This window comes from Columba livia, chromosome 1 (assembly GCF_036013475.1).
Source record: "Columba livia isolate bColLiv1 breed racing homer chromosome 1, bColLiv1.pat.W.v2, whole genome shotgun sequence".
Lineage (NCBI taxonomy): Eukaryota > Metazoa > Chordata > Aves > Columbiformes > Columbidae > Columba > Columba livia.
Window position 1 is genome coordinate 21,921,102 of NC_088602.1, and position 22,039 is coordinate 21,943,140.

Below are 22,039 nucleotides of genomic sequence, written 5' to 3' on the forward strand. Positions count from 1 at the left end.
AAAATAGTTCTCTGTTTAATGATAATTTGACACAAACATGTCTCTAAGTGAAGGAAAAAATACTTCATTTAATCTGTTTTTTATTAGCAACATGTTTCATTCTGGGGCTAATTTAACTAATGACCTGATAATTATTTCTCTGTAAATAATAATTATTTCTCTCTAAATCATTAAACATACTACATGTGTGCATTAAACACACTATGTCACAGTGACTTGATAAAGCAGGTTTGAGAACTTGAAAATGTGGCAATACTTTCCAGGATAAGAGCTCAGCTCTTCTCTGTCATATCACTTGTGAATTTTGGACAGTTTCTGTTTGCAGCCTATCTATTTAACTTTCAGTTGTCATGTCCTTTCCTTTCCTAGGATTTAATTGTCTTCTACAACTTTTCATTTATCTTGCCAAACTTGGCTTTCATTGTATCCCACTTTGCTAGAAAGCTCTCTCTTGCTGCCATTCTCATAGCAGCACAGCGTGGTCTGCACAGAAAGGAAAACATAGTCTGGATTCCCACTTGCAGTAGATGAGTGGAAATACTCTTCATCGCCTTCAAATGTAAGACTGTTAACCCCAATGACTAATCAAACCAAGCTCTTCAGTACAGTTGTGTCTCCATTTATGTTCACAGGGGATTTTTAAATGATGTAACATCTCAGACATATAATTATTTCTAATGATATAGGTGTTTTCCTTGTTAATTTGGCACCATGTGCCAGCAGTATGAGTACATGCAGATTTGGGAGACTTTGTTCAACAGACTGGCTGTTGAAATTTGCCTTCCAATATCACTTGGAGCTGGCTTAAAATCGTGTGACATGTAACTCTTCTTATCACAATAATGCTTACTATTATCTGTTAAAATGGTTTAATGTAATAACAATTTCAGGAGCAAAACCAAGCCATGTTTAGCTTTACTATTGAGCCACTGTTGTATTTGACTGATATGAATTGGGGGTTCAGTCCCATAAACCATTTTCCTTCTCTTTAAAATAAACCAATTAGTACCAATGGAACAAATCCTCCAGGACATACCTATATACAGTGTTAATACTTTGAGAACAATGACAAAATCAGATTCTCAAAAGACCAAATAATACAAAGGATTGTCCCCTCCCAGAATACAGCATTAACCAAAATTAGACATTTCACGTGTGTTAGCAAAGATCATTAATGAAGTGTTTCAAATACTGGCTGATACCATGTGACTGAAAAATAGCAGATGTGATGCTTATATTTTAAAAAAGAGGGGGAGGGTTGTCTGGGCAATGAACTGACTCTTTAGTCTGAGTCTGAAGTTGATAAGATTTTACAGTCAAATTTGAAGACAAGGTTGGCTGATGGAAAGCTGGGGAGCTTTGCCCCAGGTGAAGAGGAATCATGTCCTAAAGCAGTAGATGATGGCAGACAGAAGCAGTAGCTGCGCACAGTGACAAGGGATCAGTCACGGATGCAGGAGGAGGAAGAAGTGAAGAAGTGATGTGTCAGTGTTTATGAATGTAGCGGGAAGGACAAGCCCGTGGAGGTATGATCCTACTGCACAGGTAGGTACAAAGCCCTTGGCTGCTGCAGGGACAGGAGCCAGGTTCATTCAACTCTACACTTGTCTCAATATTTTGCAATTCAACAATATTCTGAGGGAGAACTGTCATTCAATTTTCTGCAGAAAATAAAAATATATTATCTTAATAAGTGGTGCCAGTTACTAAAGCTCTACACAGAATGATAAACCTGTCACATTAGTTGTACCAAGTATTTTGCTTACATCTAAATCAGACCAAGAAGACATGAAATAACATTTCAATGGTTCAGGTTGTGCAATGTGGGCTACTTGTTTTACATGGTGGAGATTTACATGGTCTTGGCTAAGCTTTGATTATATTGCCTTATGAAACTGGAGGCCTCTGTGGGAGCTGCCCCAACAGCGTAAAGCACTCACTCATTTCCTTGAAGATGGGGTTGCTTTTCAAGTTGCAGAAAAGGGGCTTCAGCCTGCCTCTGCTAGATCAATTCATTACAGAACTGCCATTCAAAAGCAGCCCACGCTCCACAGAACATATGAAGATAGCTGCCACAGGAGCTCATCCACAGCTGTAATTCTCATCTAGTTGGGAAGCTTGTTAAAATCTTCTAATTAAAAACCTCTACAGCCTTATTCAAGTCCGTCTCACAGACCTTGAATTTTTCCCCTCAGCTGGGACACCCGTAGGTGTGACACTCTTCTGTATCGCAACAGAGAGGAAAAGCTTTATGGTGTCAGGCTCCTGGACACTTCATCTTCCCTCAAAACTCACTTGATGCTTATGTCTTTGACTCTTATTTTTGCTTTGAATAGACTACAATGACACTATTTCATGGAATATAAAACTTTTGGATCACCTGTCTACTGATCAGCATTTGCATCACTCTTATTTTCTTCCAAAAAAGGTAGCAATTCTGAGATTTGAAATCATTAATTGAACAGAGGACAGGTAAAAATAATGCATCCTCATTTACTTACAATAACAATTTTGAAAGACTGACAAAATATAAATACTTCTGTCACAGTCACATTCATGGTTCTAATAAGCATAAATAATTTCCCTTTATTCCCTTCACTTTAATTATTCCATCTGAAAATATTCATCCAACTCATTAAGAGGAAGCAACTTTTTATCAGCTGTTTCATAAACTCTTGGAAATGAGTTCTGCTCATGGCCTTCTAGGGTGCTGGAAATGGAATATGCAGAGAGACACTGATATCAAGGACTGGAAAATCACACTGTTCCTTCTGCGCTGGAAACTAAAGGACAGTTACATTTAGATGACAAAAACTGCACAAGAAACAGGGATTGCTAACACATGTGGTAAATTGGTAATGTTATTTTCAAACCTCACAGGACACAACATGTTAGTATTCTTATGAGAGGAAAAATAAAATAATTTCTTTAAATATTACATTCTCCAACAGGATTTGTGATCACTCTGAGAACAGATGACAGTCAACGCCACTATCAGGGATGATACTGCAAATTGGAAGAAAGACGACAAGTACCAATTAGTCACTCACAACTTGGCATGTTTGATTGTTCTTCATTCATTTGAGATTTGCTTGCTGATTGTACTAATCCACTGGAGGGCAAAAGGTTTTGGAAGAGATTAAATCTTGGTATCTAGCTCACCCTGGGAAGCTGGGTGTCTAGCTGATGCTCTCTGTCTTCAGAAATTGTGCCCACCAATATGCTTCACCTAAGGACAAGAAAGAGGAGGTCAAGGAAACTAACACTAACATTGTTATAAAGTTCCCTTATTAGCCCTTCCTGCTCAAATAGTACATTTTTCCATCTAGAAGTGCAGTCTGATTGGAAAAGGAGGATTTTGACCATCTGCCAAGAATTTCTGGATGACAAGTGACTGAGCTCACCATGGGCTGCAATGATCCAAGGAGACCCTCAGGCATGCTGCTGCCATGCACCTCCACAGTTTGCACAGGGGATAGGGTGCATTATGGACTTGCATTATGCAAGTCCCACGTTTTAGGGAGCAGAGCCCATTGCGTGCGTGAAACAAAGTCACTGTCCACAGGCAGAATCATGTGGCTCTCTTTACACCTTCCCAGGATTCCTATATCTCAAAATGGCAAATTAGATCAAAGTGTGACAAGTGCCCACAGCACACAATGCCTCCTCTTTCCAGTTGGGTCTGGTCTGGGTTCTAACACTGCTCTACAGGTCAGTGTCCAAAAATGCCACCTTTAGTTATATGTGCTACACAGACTCGTTCAGCTTCCTGTGAGACAGCAGCATGGTGCATTGTAGTTACATGTCAATTTGCAGCTGCAAGTGACTATTCCTGTGGTGTTTCTAACCACAGCTGATCAAACACGGAACCAGAGTCTTCATCCATGAATGACATCGGTGAAAACAATTCTTAATCAACTACTTCATGTGATTCCTCTGCTTCTAGGCTGCGGCAGGGTAAATCTAGTACTAAGAGGCATGCTGCTCTAAGCCAAGCAGGGTTGGACCAGTCTCCTAGAAAACCACATGTGTGAGTACAGTGCAAAGTGCTGCTGGAAAGAGACATTTGGGGGTCAAAGCACATGGGGCTCAGATGATGTTCCCATTTGACCACCTCATAGGATGATGGGCACTTTGCAGCACACAGCTACTAAAGAGCTTGGATTCAGCCAAGCCCATACACCTACATGGTGCCTCGCAGTGTGTCACTGCAACACCCCTGTTGTGATGTGGAACATTCTTGTTGCAGAAGGGGTGGAATCTAATCATGATGGCATGTATCAAAGAAAGGCTCAGCCCCAAAGTGAATCCAAGTGTGCAGATGCAGCCTAGCAGTAAGGTTTGTTTTAGGAGAATTGAGGCAGAATTAAAGAACATGGTCCTGCAGCTCTTATCTGTGAGATTAGCCACAGTGAGGCAGATTGGAAGCTTGCTGAGATAAATGGGAATTCAGTGGCCTTTGGATGAGCTCCCAGAGGAGCAAGAGGCTGCAGAAGTGAGGCTCAAAGCACACAACCCCAGGCAGTTATTTTCCCTTGTATACAAGAAGGCTGCAGAGCCTATGGCATTCATTGGGAAGCCTTTCGTGACAGGGTGCTTGCAAGGAAGGCTGGAGGAAACAACAGGTCTCAGTTCCCAAAGTGGCAGCAGAGCAAGAAGGAGGGATGGTGCAGGCTGAGGAGCATGAGCACACAAGAGCTGCAGTGAGATGCAGCAAGGGACAACTGTGCATTCCCTATTCCTCTTGGCACTAAGGGAGAATATAGAGAAATATGCAGGTTAAACAAAGGAGCAAAGAGCTGCAGTAACATGGGAAAGGCAGGTAGATAGAAGAAAATGTCCCTATAACAGTTTTCATACAGTTTTTCACAGTTTTGGTTTGTGTTTTGTCTTGGGGGTTTTTTGTATGTTTGTTTTTAGACTGAATAAAACCAAAGCAGCCTTAGACTCTTTGAACTCAGAAGGTGAGCCAGTGATTATTCAGCTCACCTGAGGTCCCTCTGGCCTTGGCAGAGCTGTTTTATTTTCACATAGAAAGCCATTCATGAAAATTTTCCAATGCATCAAGCATAAACAAACTTTTCCTTTGCATAGGTAAGTATTTCTTCCTAACCCTGTGATTTCCTCTCCTAAAACAAATATTTTTGTGTGTGTGGAACCACTGAAAGAAAAAAAGTCTGAGGCTTCCAATTAATTGCTGCATTTCCCAGGAGTTCTCCTGCAGTGTCTGGAGCCAGGGACCGGTGCCACACGTTTTATTTTGTGGAGTCTTTCCACTTTATGGCTCTTGGAGCAACTGGTCGTGTTTATTGATCTTTCCACACAGCTGCTCTTATCCTACAAGAGCACTGAGATGGATTTTCTGTGGCCTGATACGTGAGGCCTTGTGCGTCTCTGTTAAAGTGGGTTTGCTGATGCAGCAACGGGAGTCAAGGAGGCAGCAGCTTTCTAAGACTCAGAATTTGTGGGTGTAAGGGAAGCAGAAAATGCTACACACTGGCTTCACTTTCACTGTAAAAAAATGTGCTTGTGTGATGAATTCCAAAATCTTGTGAACAAACTAGCCCAAACGAGACTAGCCGCGATGCATAAGGATGAGTGAGGAAATTGCAAGAGACCCGTGCTGGAAAAGGAGGGGTGCGACTGGGCAGAAGGACTGTGGAGAATCCGCACCGAACAAGTCCAACTACACCCAGGCAGCTCCCAGCACATCTCCTCATGTTCGGGACAGCACTGAATTCCCCTCAGCAACTTCTACCATTCCTCATGCATCTCAACTAATTTACCAGATCAGACATGAACGGGAATGACCTCATGTAGATACAAGACCCGTCTCATGCAATAACAAAAAACACACGTACTCGTGACCCCAAAATAACCCCAAACTGGGGATAGCATCACTCGGCCGTGGGTTACGGTTCAGTTTTCTGAGAGCTGTAGTCACACGGGACTGCAGAGCTGAACACCCCTGTCCCTGCGGCGGAGGTTCGTGCCTGGGGGGGTGAAGGATCCTGCTCGCCGAGCCCCCGCCCTGGCCGGGGCGCCTCACCAGCCGCAGGACGCGGGGACACAGCAGGGACCGTCACCCAGCCGCGCTCAGGGGCTTGTGGGGGTAACAGGACCAGGATGCTGGGGAGCGCTGGGAACTTATGGAGCCAAGGGGAAAACAGCACGGAAGGAAACTCGTTAGAGAAAAATCTGTCTTACCTCTCAGGCGACTCCTCAGAAAGCGCAGCAGACTCTCGCGTGCACGAATTTTTCTCAAAAATCAGATAAGGATCTCAGCTCAGCACAAAGAAAAGCAGGGGTGCTCTCGTTCTCCCCGGAACGCCCCAAGCCCCCACCCCGAGCAGCCCAGGTTACCCTCCCAGAGGAGCCCCAGCCCTCTGCGGCTCATTCCGAGCGCTCGGGGGTCTCCGAAGGAGCCGCTGCACCCCGGAGCCGTCCCTGTGCCCCCCTGCGCAGGGGGAGGAACGACTGCGAGAGTGTCAGCACAACACGCTCCATAAATTTTCCCTCAGCCTCCTGCAGACCTAAGTCCTTAAGAAAAATGCCCAAATCCCGTCGTTTGTTGACATAGTAACCACACTTAAGTTTTTCCCCCTCCCTCAGAAGCCATCTGCATAAAACAATTCTTTATGAGTAAGATTTATCCAGCCTGCAGTGGGCTGGTTTATGTGGTTTTATTTGTCTAAGGAAGAAATAAAGAGAGTAGATGTTTATACACTAGAGACTTTACACCCAGACCAAGGGGTTGTTTCATTACAGCAATTAATATGAAGGACTTCCACAACTCTTTGAAGGAAGCGTATTACCAAGTAAAAGGAAAGAATCCATTATTCAGACAAATAGCCCATTTCTAATGTGTAAGTAAAACTTTAAGAACTTTTAAGGAGGTTCCAATATGTTTTGTATTTTCCTCTAACTTATCTATTTATCAGATTCCTCCAAATACGCTTAAAACATCTTGAAGGTTCCCAATAAAGTTTACAAAGCCACAACAGATACTGGGAGAAAACGCAGAGGGTCAGAAACAAGTAAAGCCTGCGGAAGACTTTGTTTCCCCAGCCCTATGGAGATGAGCTCTTTAGTCTCCAGGCGGTGGAGAGGAGAGAGATAAAAGAGAATTGTGCTGCAGGGATCACGTGGGGTTTAATGGGTTTTAATGCATCCCCTCATCCAAACTGCTGCCACCCTCCGCAGATCTGCATTCAGATTTCTAGCCCTTTTACTGGTAATTTAGGCTATGGGAGCGGACTGGTAGCGTGTGTGAAACCGTGCTGCCCTGCGGGGCTTTTTTGACCCCAGTTGCAAAAGGTTGGGGGTGGAGGGTAAAGTAACAAAACCTGAACCTTGGTACTTGGAATTGAGAAGAGCTTTACAAGCAACATTTCAGTGTTTTAACTCAATGTGGCCTTATAAAAACTGCCTTATTTATGAATCTCTTTAAAGGTCAAATTGTGTATTAATTACTGGGGAAAACTTGTCTTTGAGCAAGGTTAAATGCATGCTTAAGCTTGGAAACAACAGAGCAGCAGAGAGACTGAGATATCCAGCATTTTGCAAGATAAAACCTCTTTTCCTCCAACCTTGAGACCATAACCTTCCCACCAACACGCAGTCACTCTCATTTTCCTCATACCATCCTCTCCCACCCTCCCAAAAATAAAATTAAAAAAAAAATTAGAAGTCTTACCCTTTGCAACGTTTTAATTAAACTTTTTAAAGGATAGAGTCTATGAAATATAGTTCCGGCATCAGCACATATTCGTCAAATAAATCAGCTAATATCCTGATGCAATACCAGATATACAAATGTTGTTTTAAATGTTTTAAGAAACTGGTAGGTATTATAAAGCTTGTTAAGTCGTAGCACAAAACAATGTTGCTGTGCAATCTACACTTACTGTGTATGTTACCACAAAACATTGTCAATAGATAATGTTTGGTTAAGTTTTAAAAATATTTTTAAAGCGACTCCAAAAGGGTGGCCTGGACTGCTAGGCCCCTGCCCTGGCTCCATGAATAATGCAGTGAAGCCCATGGAACAATTGAAACATGTTTGTAGGCCTGATGGCACTGAGGTGGTTTTACCAGATCTTCTCTGGGCTTGCTGCTGAGCTCAGCTCAACACGGTGGCGCCTGATCAGCTGGTAACTATGAGCTACAGCTGAGCGTCATCTTCATCTTTTCCCTGCAACCCCCGCTGCAATCTGTGTTTGCCTTGCTCTGTGCCTCTGCTGGGCACTTTCAGAGCCCTTTCAGCAAGCTTGTCCACTCAAAAAACAGCCCACCAAAAGCCGTAATTTTCCATTCCATCGGCTCTTTAAGCTGACCCAGTCACAGTTGTGCAACTGCTGGATGCAGAGTCAGGCAGCTCAGTGGGACTGCAGAACAGCAGCCCCCAGTTACACTAGATTGTACATAATATTACATTTGCTTCTAAGCCTTTTAGTACCTGTGCTCTTTCAATCAAACAGGACAATGGTCTTCCCTCATCCTACAGATTGTAAGCCACTGAAGTGTTGTTGTGTTGCAGCTGTGCAGGTATCTGAGGAATATCAGTTGGCTTAGCTCAGAAAGTCTTGCTTCAGAGGGTGAAGCCTGTGATCCTCCACACATGGTATATAAAATCAGTCACCAGAAACTCAAAAACTCAACTTTGAATAACATACTAGCATCTAGTAGAAAATGATAAAATATACGAGAAGTAAATGAGATTTTTTTGCTGTACACTGCCTGTCAAACAAATACTCTGCTGTTAGCAAGAATATAGGTACTAAAGTCTCTCTGCTCTTCGGAAGTTGAGCCCAGCTTCCATTAAATTAGCTATTAGCAGGAAAAAAAAGAAAACAACAAACCAACCAACAACAGTGGCATGCATCCTATAAGTTATTTTTAGCAAAACTCTAGAAATAGATTTCCTGGTAAATATACACAATATAGTTTGTTCTAAGACCGGTTAGCTTTGTTTTTCTGAGTCTGTTTTTGGCCAAATGGTGATGATATCCTGCTTGGACTGTTTCCTCAGAAATCATATCATAATTAGATTGTTTTACCATACACAGATAACTTAGAACTGTAGCAATTGGTCAACATCATCCATAGGATTTCACGAGATAACAGAAAGTTGCACAAGTACACTGACTGGAACTGCTATTGAAGATGAACCACTATACTGACGAGATGGCAGAAAAGTCCTGTGTCCTTTTGTAATGGTGCTTTAAGAAGCGAAGGAGTGAACGCATGGGAGAAATGGGCGCTGGCCCAGAGCTGCAGGCGCAAAGCATTAGCGGCTGCTTAGTGCTATGTTTGCAAATGCTCCGGTTCCTGTAGAAACACCTAATCCTTCCTGAATTCTGGCCAGCATTTATGGTTAAGTGCAGTCAGTAAAAGACTGTTCTCGAGTACCTGCTTCTTATCTGTATGGTCCCTTTTGTGTGACAACGGATTTTCCTCGTTAGATTTTTAAGGCTTAATTATTCAGGCCACGTATTTGGCATCTATTTACATCCCTACGTGGGCCAAGGACCTATTTGGTGGGGGCCAACCGAATGTTGGGGTGGGGAAGTTTGGGAATTGCGTTTGCCATAGGGAATGAAACAAAGCAGGGAGAACACAGGAAACTACAGACACCCTAATGCAAATCATGAACTTACTATAGACGTCCTTGAACTATCCTATAGAATGTAACACTGACTTAACACGCAGCAATGGGATTCTCAAATACTCTTTCAAAAGTGTCTGGAGGGAACACCAGGCCGTCACAAGTGAGGCTGAGAACTCCTGCCCATTTCAAGGCTGACCATAAATTGAGTTTTACAGAATAATTTCCTCAGAATCCTGCTCAGTCCAGCAGGATGCAGTCCATAAAAGGCCACAAAATACTGAGGCAACCTTAAAAGGCAAAAGCAGAATAAAAGCACATAGCAAACAAAACAAGAATGTTTGTGGTCTGCTCTTTCAAAAGCTAAAGCTGAAATTCCTGTTCAGTTTAAACCAATGCCTCTTACCCAAAGCAGATCAATGAACTGAGCTCATTTTGTGGCTGTTTCACTTGCTCAAGCTTTCTGAACTTTGTATGCATACCCTTGTTCAGTATGGTGTTCTGGGAAATGCCTTGGCATCACCTTATTGAACTTTATTGAATCTGGGCCCTAAATACCACAACGATGGATATATCAGCTACAGCAGATAGATGTACCATGCCTAAAGAGGCAAGGACTCTATATTCTAACTGGAGCACAGGTACGATGTCTTTGCTGCCCGCAGGTCTTGATGATGAAGCTGGGGCCCTCTGACAGCAGCGGCCGGTGTAAGGCCTGTCCTTTGCCCATCTCTTTATGGCGGAGCTGGCGTTTGTCTGACTCCACCATTAGCTGATGTATCTCACTCACTGAGCAGAAAAATCTTCATTTTCTTCCTGTGGGATTGTTTTGCACTGTATTAACTCCCTGACCTGCTCACCACAGAGTCATCGGTGCTGATCTGAGGAAAACAGCAGGACTGCACCCAACTTGTAAGTGGAGAGGGGCTGCCTGGCACTTTTTGGCAGCAGTTATTTTTTAGCCCAGCTTAAATAAACTGCCTGGCTGTACTCTTAGGCCACAGCCAGAGATGCTGTCCAGGCCACAGATGAACAGGGTTAAGAGGTTATTTCTTTATCTCTCTCGCACTTCTCTGAAGATTATAATTGTCTCAGATCTGTTGACATGGTGGAACATTTTATCCCTCTTCTTCTCAGTCTCAAAATGATCTGGAAAAAATTTCCTGTGAAAATTACTGAGGCTAATCCAGAACGTTTTCACAGGACTATGCTAGAGAGAGACAAAATGAGCACTTGTATTAGAGGGTACGTTTTCAGGAGGTGGTTTGTTACCACTGAAACAGTGCAGCAAGTCCCCTCTCTCCCTTCTGGACTGTGGTCTTCACCTCCACCTGATGACTGCTCTTCCTTTGACAATTTGATTAGCCAAGTCAGCTCACTCAATGGACAGAAAATGGTTCTTTTTTTTTTTTTTTTTTTTCTGTTTAATTTTCTGCAGCCTGAGAAGTGAATCAGCTCATGCAGGTGTGACAGCGCTTTCACAACACGCAGTCATGAAGCAGGACAACGCTTGGGTTGGGGTGCTTCCTGATAGAAAAGCAGGGGAAGAAGTGCTCAGGGAACAAAAACATCTTAACATGTGTCAGCTGCAGCCTCAGTGCAACAATAGCTGTTACTGCTGATTCCTAGCTGAGCCTGAGATCTGTCCCTGTACATACTTTACAAGTCATGGTGAGCATAGAAGGATGGTTTGCACAATGCTGGAGACCTTTCATCTCCTCTCAAAGAAAAGCTCTTCTTTGACACAGACAGGAACAACTGCCATGAAAGTGTTAATTTGTTTAAAGCCGCTGTGCAGCTCCTTTGCCCTGCAAGGCCCTGAAAGTTTTAAGCCACCAAAGAGTCCATTCAGATGATGCAATATTTATACCAGGACTGTGACTGGAGAAAAATTAGGAAAAAACAACGGAAGATGAAAGTTTCTCTTTCCATCAGAACTTTGTAGATTCCTTTGAATTCCTACCTTCTGATTTACCAAGTCACCTTGCGATTCTTGACTGCTTTGCTTGCAAGCCTACACCAGCTCCCACCCCAGCCCTGGTACACTGACATCATCTTCCCCCTCCCCGGTGCCACTCACCCGCTGATGCAATACACCTGCACAGAGGAGGAAGGAAACTCAGGGAGTGTCAAGTATCAGCTGCCAGTGCCAGCACACCATAGCAGGCTGGTGCAGTCACCCCTGGCTTTGCTTCAGAAGGATTTGGGGAATGTAATTTCTTTGTGTGTTATATTTTGTAGCAAATACTTGTAGGCTGACATTCTGCTTCCTCCCTCGATGGCTTTTGCACTGCACTGGCTGCTGTAGCCAGTTATGCTTCCAAGAGGGCTGAACACTTGTAGGAGTGATTTCAAATTACTTTCTAAATGTCCTGCTTACAGGGAGGCATAATCTTTTAAGGACGTAGTTTGCCTTCTAAAAAGAAAAATACTTTCAAAGGTCTCCCAATGTTAGTGTTCAAGTCTCTTGCTCAGCTGGCCCAGCAAGTTGAAAGACCAGTTTGCATCCTGCCTTGCCTGACATTTTTGAATTTCCTCCTCTAGCCATGAATCTTCTGGATGAAAAGTGTTAAGAGAGGCAGGGCTTGCAAGTTGGATGCTTTCCCAAGCACAGCCTTCTTGTGACACAGCATCAGTCAATCAATCAGAACCTGAACATGTGATATATCTGCATGTAGTCCAAGCTGTGATACCAACTCCACCAACAGCCTCTGGAAAGAATTCTGCCAGAATCTGCCAGATTTCCTCATGCTGCAGAGTCCCTCCGAAAATACTAACATGAGTGCTGCTGCTCAGGGGAAAGCTGTGATTTCACGTGGTCACTGAACCAAGTTAAAAGCTGTCTGTCACAGAAAGGTGAACTTTGCTATCCTCTCCAACTCCCCTTCCCTCCCACCCCCATTTCCAGCTGTACATTCCTCCCTCCCCCTGTTCACTTGTTTTCCTGAATTCTCTGCCTTTCTAGGGAGTTGGATAATCTTATTTTTTAATTGGAGCAGTGCCAACAAGGCAAGCAGCAAGGATATATGGTAAAGAAAACTGGGAGGAAGAATGGGTAAAGAAGCTGGGCTTCACTCTTTTGCAGTGCTCAAGCATGAATGCAAAAATGCAACCTAGTAGAGGGCAAGAATGAAGGACAAGGCATGAAGGGTCTAAAAGCTACAGGTACAACAGAGGTGCAGATCATGCTGTGTCCGTTTCTCCACAGGATGCAGTACTCTGATACATTACCAGTGAGTAGCTGTTTTCCCATCCTGATTATTTACAGGTTCAAGCCATCATGGGAGCAAAGAGTTGACCATTGCTCACTCTTCATGTTCTAGGCAGTTTTGGCTTGAGCTCACAGGGTCCCAGTACTCTTCAGTAGTGCTCCATTGACTGTTGAAGCAACCACAGGAGGAAAGAGCTGTGTGTGGCTGTGGGAAGCATATCTCATTTTTCCATTTAAGTCCCCATTTAGTAAGCCCTCTCTTCTACACAGCAAGTTTTGCCCTTTGGCAAAGCACATGGACAAGCCTGGCTCCCCAGGCCCCTGGGAACACCAGTCAGGAGAGCAAACCCTCGCAGAGCCTGCAGCTCTGGTAAGCTCTACAGACACCTGCTGATGGCTGCTGTCAGTTCCCCAGGGCTTTCCTCATGACCTGCCTTATTTGGGATTTCCCATTAGCTGAGCTATCCAATACTAGAGGGCTGATTAGCCCATCTTCCAGCTACTGTGGGCCCCTCCCAAAGAACGACTGAGAAAAATTACCTTTGTGCACACAGAGTTGGCTATTTCTCAGCTGCCATGTGGGAATGGAGAGAAAGCATCTGAGCAGCCAGCTTGGAAGACCTTGTGTTATCAGTGCTGAACTCCTGATAAAATAACTTCATATTTTCCTGCCCAAAGGCTTTTTGAGCAATATGTATATAAAAGCTGAAGCTGAGCATATTTTAAAACTCATACGTCCTATATGTAATCAGTGCCTTATTAGATTTCCAGTAATGCAAAGGGACTAATAGTTAATTTGGAAGCTACTTGGAAGTAGCTTTCATTTTATGATTGCCAGTGTTTTTCCACATTGCTCCTTGTAACTAAGTTAAGTGCTCTGATAACAGTGCTAAGAGCAATGGAAAAGCCAACATATTAAATAAACTTGGCCACTTCTCATATTTTACATACCACCTCCTGCTTGCAGCCGTGGGTTTAAATGCCTGGCAGCTGGAGCCAGGGCACTGAGCAGAAAGCCCTTGGCACTGGAATTTGCTCTTCCTTGCTTCATCTGAATCTGAATTTATTGACCTTTACTCTTACCTGTACACCAGGGCAAGAAACACAGAACTTTTTGCATGGTACTTCACATGCTGATCTGCAGCCAGATGGTTGGAGGCCTATTGGGACCAAAGAATAAAAGTGGTTTAGACCTACCCTGAGAAGTCTTTGAACCTTGGGACTGCAGGAAAACTTGAGTACAACAGTGATGTACTGTAACCATCCACTCCATCACAACACTGCCAGGATGCCAAGATTGTTTACTTTTTTCTGAATTTCCAGGACCATGTTACTCTGACCATATCCTGTTGGCCGATGGCTATTTTGGAGTTTACCGCACAGGCTCTGTCAAATTTTCTTTTCCATCCTCAGCTGTCTGTTGGCCGTAAGGAGCTGGCCTCCCAAGCTGTCTGCCCCTGGAGCCTGGCAAGGAAAGGCAAAGTCAGTGGCCAGGCAGCCCAGAACAAGGCCACAGCTCATCTGCTGGCACCTGAGGGCAGGAGCAGGTGTGGGGAACAAAGTAGTGTCTTGTTCAGAACAGAAACCTGTTTACTCTGACACTGACGACATATTGTGGGTGTTGTATTATATTTGCCATTTGTACTTGTACTGACATCCTGCTGTGTCAGTGCACTCAGCAAGTCCAAAATCGAATTAAATTGACTGTGTTATTTAGAAGACGTTTACTCCTACATCGAGGTGCTTGATTACTTTGTTGACAAGAGCTGTGGAAATGTTAGTCTACTAAGGAAGGTGAAACAGAACCACTTACAGATCATGAAAGTTTAGTACAGGGGACCCCTGCAGAATTTGGTAACACCACCAATGTGAAGACAGCACTGCTGTCCTGCTGGTCCTCTGGAAACTCACCCTCCATAGCTCTGTAAGTTCAGCAAAGCTGGCACATCCTCCCATTTGTGATCTGTGGATCATATCTCATCAGCGTTTTATCTTCTACCCTCCCTGTGAGCAGCTGACACTGCCTGCCCCTCTGCTGATCCCTGCTCACAAAAGCCACAGCTTGGCTCGGCCTTTGCAAAGCTCACTCCAGGTTTTTTCCTGAATCATCCTCTGAGAAACAGGAGCCCTGGGGACATTTGCACTCTGTTTTGCTAAGTAGTTGTCACAGCACCCTGTTTTGCTAAGTAGTCGTGACAGCTGCTCAAGTTGGTTGCACCAGGCCACATGTTTAGTTGTTTTAGTTGTTGGTGAGTCAAGTACAGTGGCTGTCGGATTAGAATCAAGCTGGTGCTACAACCAGCAGGCAAATGTCAGTTGACACAGGACTTCAGCCTCCTAAAAGATTAATTTTCTCTGTTTGCAGAAGGGCAGTTTTCTGAACAAAGCGTTCAGCACATGCTTTTTATAAACTCACAGGAAACTACACAGAAAGCTGTTTTTGTAGGGAAGCATGTTACTGACACAAGGAGAAAAAGCATCTTTGTTTTAAAATATTTTTTTAAACCCTGAATTTAGTGTCCTTTACTTTGGCTTTCTCAGCATACCCTGGTGTGTTTACCAGCAGGGATGAGAATTTACACTGCTCAGGCCCCTCAGAGAAGTAACTATGATGTAGATCAAACCATCCATAGTTTGCTTTTGGCAATGGTTTCCCCAGAGACTTGTGTTTTGGTTTTAAGTAAACAAATAGCAATACAAGTAGGAGGATGATGACTCAGGTAAAAGTAAACACATCTGTTATATATAGCAAACATTTTATATGTTTAGGATTCCTTTGAGACTTTAAAAAGGATGGTTTAAAAGCACTAAATTATCACTCTCTGACACTCCATTGACTCTCACTTAAGCAACTAGAATAAAGTGAATGTATTAATTTTTAAAATAGAAATGTTCCTACTTCTTTTGAACTAGGCCAAATGGCCCATTCCAAAATAAGATTTTATTACTTTGGACATAAACACCGTGAATTTGTTGCTGATGTTTGCTGATTTCAGAAAACATGACACTTGTTTCTACCTAGAGAAGGAAAGAGTGCGGAGTTGCCAGCTAATCTTTCCCATTTGTTCAAAACCCAAACCTCTGAGTTGGACTGGACCTCTAGGCCCTTTAATGGGATGAAGGATTCCTGACAATGTCTCCTTTTCAGATCCGTGCAAAACATTTGTCAGACACAGAGTAACCTGTTCTTGAAATGTGCTTCTTACCCACCTACTCTTACTCATGGGGCAGGGTACTCGATCAAAAACAGGGACCACAGCAACTCAAAGGAAAGGCTGTTGTCGAGACATGTGCTTTTGCACATATTTTAGTATAAGACTCTTTCCCACTTTTTTTTACATCAGTGCATAGACAAGATATATGTTTCAGTTCTGGTCACACATGCCAAAAAAGTACAGTCATCCAAATGACACCAAGACAGTGATACACATTGGAATACCCTTTTGCAAGCACAGCTACCCCTCTGGAAACTGGGCATAACAGCTGTCCTGAAATAACAGAAGTATGCTGAAATCTTGTTCTTTCTACCTGCCATTACCTTCTACATGCTTTCCTTAGTATATTCCCTCTGCAGTGCTGCAAGTGGATGGAAGGACACTTGCAAGGAGCAGAAATCACAGCTTCTTCCCCATCCCCATCAGTGATGCAGGCAGCATTTGTACAGTGAGAAAGGCAGCGGTTGGGGTCCAGAGGACAGCTGTGTTTGCTCTCTTTCCCTTCCTTTCACATGGATGCATTTGCTTGCAAAAGTTATCCTCAAATTCTCCATGAACACACACTGAACTAAGCTGGAGAGAAAGAAGCCCATATGAAAGGCAGATAAGTCTTGACACAGACAGATACACATGCACATGCTGCCCTCAGCCACAGAGAGATATCAGCTACCAAACACAGGTTTCCTTCCCCAAACTCAGAAGGGCCCCCTGGACAAATGAGGGCAAGCCTGGGTCAGTGAAAGGAGGATACAGGTCTTTTAATGTGCAATGAGGCAGAGCCTAAAAATCTACTGATGACAAAGGAAAATCAGCCAGGTCAAGGAGGAGCATGAGATGCAGCCCTGAATCTGTTAACTACGACTATGGGGACAAAGTTTGTTCAAGGTCCAGACGTGTCAGGCACTCCGTTAGCTGAATCCCAGTTTTCTTTGCAATTCAGCAAAATCCCAAAACACAGGGCACTGAAGCACTGCCAGCACAGGGTCAGTAGAAACATCTCACTTTTCTTTGGGTCTGTGGTCTCTAGTCTGTGCTACGGTCCTGGACACAGAGGAGCTGCTCAAGACTGCCTTAGCCATGGGGGGGGTGCTTCGGGCTTCCTCATGAACTCTCAGATCCCACCTGTCCTGCTTGGGTGTCACTTGTGCCCCCAGCACAGAGCTCTGGGAGGGGACTCAGAAGGCGTCAGGGCAAGCGGGTGAGGATTAACATTTCTTCAGCATTTCTGTTAAATCCAGGCCTATCTAATTATGCTTACAGGGATTAAAGATGCAAAACCTGCATCTAGATGGTAATGTGCTTAAAGATCATGACTGACTCCAGAGATGCCTTTGAGCCAGAAACCATCCGGGAGATTGGGAGATGATCCAAGCCTGTTGCCTTGCCACCTTCTCCAGAGCTTGGAGCTAGGCAGAAACTAGTCAGAAAACTAATCAGAAACTAGTAAAATAAGTGTAGACTGCTTGGAAATTTCCCTTTTTTTTTTTTTTTTTTTTTTTTTTGTATTCCACAAGACAGTAATAGAGCTGAATAGCTGAATCCTGAATCAAATGTGCCACTACAGCACCATCTCTCTCCATGTAGTTACGTTACTTTTTTGGCCAAAATTGTCACTCTTTCAGAAAATAACAAGGAGAAAGATGTAACAAGCCAAGAAAGGCAGAAGATGCAATGCGACTGCTGAGGAAACTAAGTGATACTGATATCACTGATGCTACATTCACAGGAAAGCCTTTTGTCACTAACAGATTAATTGGAAAGGCACAAGCACTGTCACAGGCAACCATCTTGCAGAGTGGGGATCGTCTCACATCCCCAGAGTCTGCACTCCTCATTGATCTGTATTTCCATGATGCCCATCTCTAAGAATCAAGAATTGGAAAATAGAGAGTAGAATAAAAGGGAAACAGACCACTAATGACAACTTGAGAAATGGCTTGTGTGGTATTTTGCCCTCAAAATTTGTCTGCCTGCCCTAAGACAATCAGAAATTTCCAAAGCACCTATGACTGCCTCCCTGGTCCTTCTTACCAACTAGCATAATTCATACTGCCTCCAAATGGGAACACTTCTTTGGCATCACAGTAAAAATCCAAACACTGCATGTTTTAAATGGAAATGGTGAGTGACAACAGTCCTTTCCTCTTTGCTTCACAGCATTTTTTAATCTTCACTAGCAAAAGAACTTGCTTTCCTTTTTGTCATATTTCTGAAAGATTCAGTGGAGACAGGAGTCAGAAATCATTCAAATGCTGAGCACAAAGCCAACTCTTCACAAATAATAAGCAACAACAATAAATAATGAATGAATTTAGCGGTTGTGAGAATTATCAGACTTAACTGTGCTTGAGTCAAATTCTCTGTTCATCTTATCTAGAAAGCAAAGATAATACCAATAGTGGCAGCTCAGGTACAGCCCTGCTGCCCAGGAGGGGCAGCCAGGCTTGGAAAGGCCACTTCTAAGCTCAGTGACACTGAGATGACATGCTGATACAGTTGCTGTACCAAGGACAATTTCACTTCATCTGGTGAAGTGCAATCAGCCATTGCACACTACAGGCCTACATCCCAAGAATGTGATGGTCACCTTGTGTTATCTCAACCAAATGCCCCAAGAAATTCACACAAAATCCAGCAGCAACTGGAAAAAATCAAAGGGAAGGACTGAAAGGCATTTTCTTGTCTTCTCCTTTGCCCTGGAGCCAGACAAAGGTATGAAAAGGCTTGTCTCTTGGAGTGCTGGCTTTATTTGAAGCAGTGGTCTGAGCCAGCTAGTCCTATAATACTGTTTTGTTTTAATTATACAGCTCTTTGTGGATTGTTTTAGATTTTAGTGTCTTATTACTCCCACTGATGTAGGAAATCCTGGAGAAAGGGCACACGGACTGTCTGTAATACAGTCTGTCTGATTCTCAGCCCTGAGGCTGCAGGTTTTGGGGAACACCTGCAATGTCTCAGGCAGAGCAAACTGTGCTCTGGCCCTGGAAGTGAACTGGGAGCTGCCGGAGGGGACTGAGAGCCCCAGCCGAGCAAACCAGCCTCACATCAGCACAGGCAGAAAGCAATCACTGGAGGAACAGCCCTTCCAGGGCCTGTGTGGTACCAGCAAGCATCACCTCTTCTTAGTAGCCAAGAGCCAAAAGTACTTGCATTCCTCACGTCTACTGGCAAATCATTATATGACATAACAATATTGACACCTAATGATAATGTACTGTGGCTATCTATGACCCTTCACAACCACTTTGTCTCTCTGGAACCACTTCAGTCCAGTGCTGTTGCATCTGTGAGTTGCAAAGGTATATGAGAAAACACAAATACACCTTCTTCCTCTTAAAACACTTATTATTACATGCAACATTTCCAGGGGGAAAGCAGCTACAAAGAAACACAACATCAAAGTCCTACAGGGACTGTAGAAAACAACATATGGAGAGGTGGCTTTCTTACTCTGAATTGAAGATTACTTAAGCAATGAATTAAAGACTAAGTAACATAGTAACTGAGCTATTAAAAGTAATAAAGATCTTGCCTCTGCTCAGGGTGAATGATATTCTGAATGCCTAATTTAAGTTCAGTGAAGTTACCTGATTATACGCAGTGCAGCAGTAGACTTCTGGGCAAATCATTATGACAACCTGCAAGGTATAGTGTGGAATGAGAACAAACTGTTTTTTCAGGCATCTGTTGGTCAGGGAGCTTTTCATCTAGTCTTGATCACATAGGAACAGATTCCCCACTTGCATGCTGAGCATTAGGTAATCAGCAATAACAAGTGCTTAGCGCCCCTGTGCTCTATCCCTGCTCAGAACAAGCTGGGAGGGAAGAGGATGAACATCCTGCAAACATCTTCCCTTTATTGACCATTATAAAATTGCAATATTGTTGAAAGTTTGTTCCAGAAGATGATATGTTCCACATGCAGAAGTAACTGAAATGCAGACAGCTCTGCAGTTCAGGTCATCTATGTGACGTGGACAATGTAATTATTATAGTTACAAAAGAAAACAAAATGGCAAATAAAGCTTCTAAAACGTGTAACTTACTGTTGCTCAGCCTCATCAATGTTATTTGTCTCTTTCAGTTTCTCAAGTGAGTGCAAAAAAAAAAAAAAAAAGGCCTAAGAGATCCAGAACACATCAGTGTGGAGTTCCTGCTAAAGCTGTGAAGGGAGGCTGGTCACACAGCGGCACAGAGCCTGCAGGTGGTGTCTCCAAGCTGCAGTCCATTAACCATAGCACCCTGCTGAGGAGCAGATCCCAAAGAGTGGCCAAGCTTGTCTCCTCTCTGCTGCTCCCTGCCTCTCAGGCAAGAGGCAGCAGGGTGCTGGACCACAGGTCATCTCATTGGGCATGCAGGACCACAGGGCAGAAGAGGCTGCAGTGGAGCTACAAAAGTATAGATGCAGCAGAGCAGGAAAGTGAAGATAATTACACGAGCCTCACACACAGCACATTAGATTCAACAAATCCTCTGAGGTCACTTCTGGTCCTGTAATTCTGCAATAAAAGGCACAAGAGAAAAAATAGTGTTCTGCAAACTGATTGATGAAGAACATACCAAGAGACCAGGGCTGCAACTCTGAAAGGTGCATGCATGAGGAGGAGGGAGATGATACAGATGTGGAAGGGAAAGCTATCTCCCTGTACACCAAAGCAAAGAGCAAATACAGTATGCCCATTGTGAAAAACAGAAACCATGGCACAAAAGTTGAGGAAAAAGTATTAAATGTCCTGCGGTGAGAATCTCTGATGGACTGTTGATTTTGGTGCTAAATTCTGGCCCCTGAGGCCAGCAAGTGAATCTCCTGATATTAGCTGACATTTATTGAGTCGTCTTGTGGTTATGTAAAGCAGAATTCAAAGCCTACAGTGACCTGTCAAAGGCTTGGAGAAAAAAACATGAAATCCAGCATTGTCAAATCCACTGTTCTAAAAAACAAACAAACACACTAAGTGCATATTTGGCCATAGGAAAAGTTGTGTTTGTTCTTTTAAGACAATATGTGCGTTCATTATATTCAGTTTGATTTCTCCAGGCTAACTTAATGCACTTACAACATTTTTTGAGACTCTGGAGACATCCTGCAGGGAATAGACAGTGCAGAACAGGCAGCCCAGATCACTTTGTGACCCTAAGAAATCTATATGGTATGAATCCTATATGATACATAGCTGTCATAGGTTTACCTCTGGAATAGACAAAGAGCTCAGAGGGCCAAGGAACTCTAAAGCAACCATGATGCTCTTCTGATCCAGGGTTAACCAAGGGCTGTTTCAGCCCTGGTGAACCTCAGTTTTCCATCATCTGCAGTGATAGAAGTCCGGGCAGTGATGCTTCATTACACCTGCAGTGCAGCCATTTACTCCTCTACTCCTTGCCTGCCAACAACATTTATTCAGGATCAATCAGTTTCTTTCCCTGTGTCTTTAGAACAGCTTTCTGTTTTATTGAGGCATTGTGACTCCGACATATCAGGGGTTAAGTAATGAACTCTGTATTTAAAGAGTTTCTTTCACAAGGATGCATTTAAAATACAGTGCACTGACAAGTGTGTTTAAATTCCCTCCTTGGACAAGATTTAAATGTTGTTTTGGAAACGGCATGTACCTTCAGGCAGCTCATGGCAATTGCTATTTTGTCTTGAAGCAAAACATCCTATCACCTTAAGTCATGTGTGCATTGAACAAGGAGTCATTTAATGATACCTCAGTACTGGGTGAACTAGATATCCCTGTCTGAAGTCTATCTAGCTGGAAATGCAAAAGATGTAAGGGAAGAAATCCTGTGTGCTGCTAGAATTACAGCATCTAAATGTGAGGAACATCATCTAAAGCTAAAGAGTCATCTTACTGTCCTTTTCACACAGATGGCAGGCTATTATCAAAATATGGTGGAAGGACAAACATAATACTAGGTATCTGATGGAGTCACAGGTGCTATACAGGAGCATAATGGGGCAGCTGGCAGAGGCAGCTACAGAAGCGGCCAATGCAACAGGGAAAA

The 22,039-nt window shown here is 43.5% G+C and overlaps 1 protein-coding gene across 4 annotated transcripts in view; it reads right to left on the reverse strand.

Annotated features, from left to right (window-relative positions):
* The window catches only part of SPATA13 (spermatogenesis associated 13), a 151,895-nt gene that overhangs the window by 69,545 nt on the left and 60,311 nt on the right, over nt 1-22,039 (reverse strand). The window contains exons 1-2 of one of the 4 annotated variants that reach the window (XM_021286228.2): nt 6,208-6,545; nt 3,163-3,229 (exon numbers count right to left, since the gene is read on the reverse strand). The exons of 2 other annotated variants lie outside the window; for them this stretch is intronic. The gene's annotated coding sequence lies outside the window, so the exon portion shown is untranslated. Of the gene's footprint in view, nt 1-3,162; nt 3,230-6,207; nt 6,546-22,039 lie in introns of those variants that run through there. One more of the 4 variants, XM_021286227.2, reaches the window with a different exon arrangement.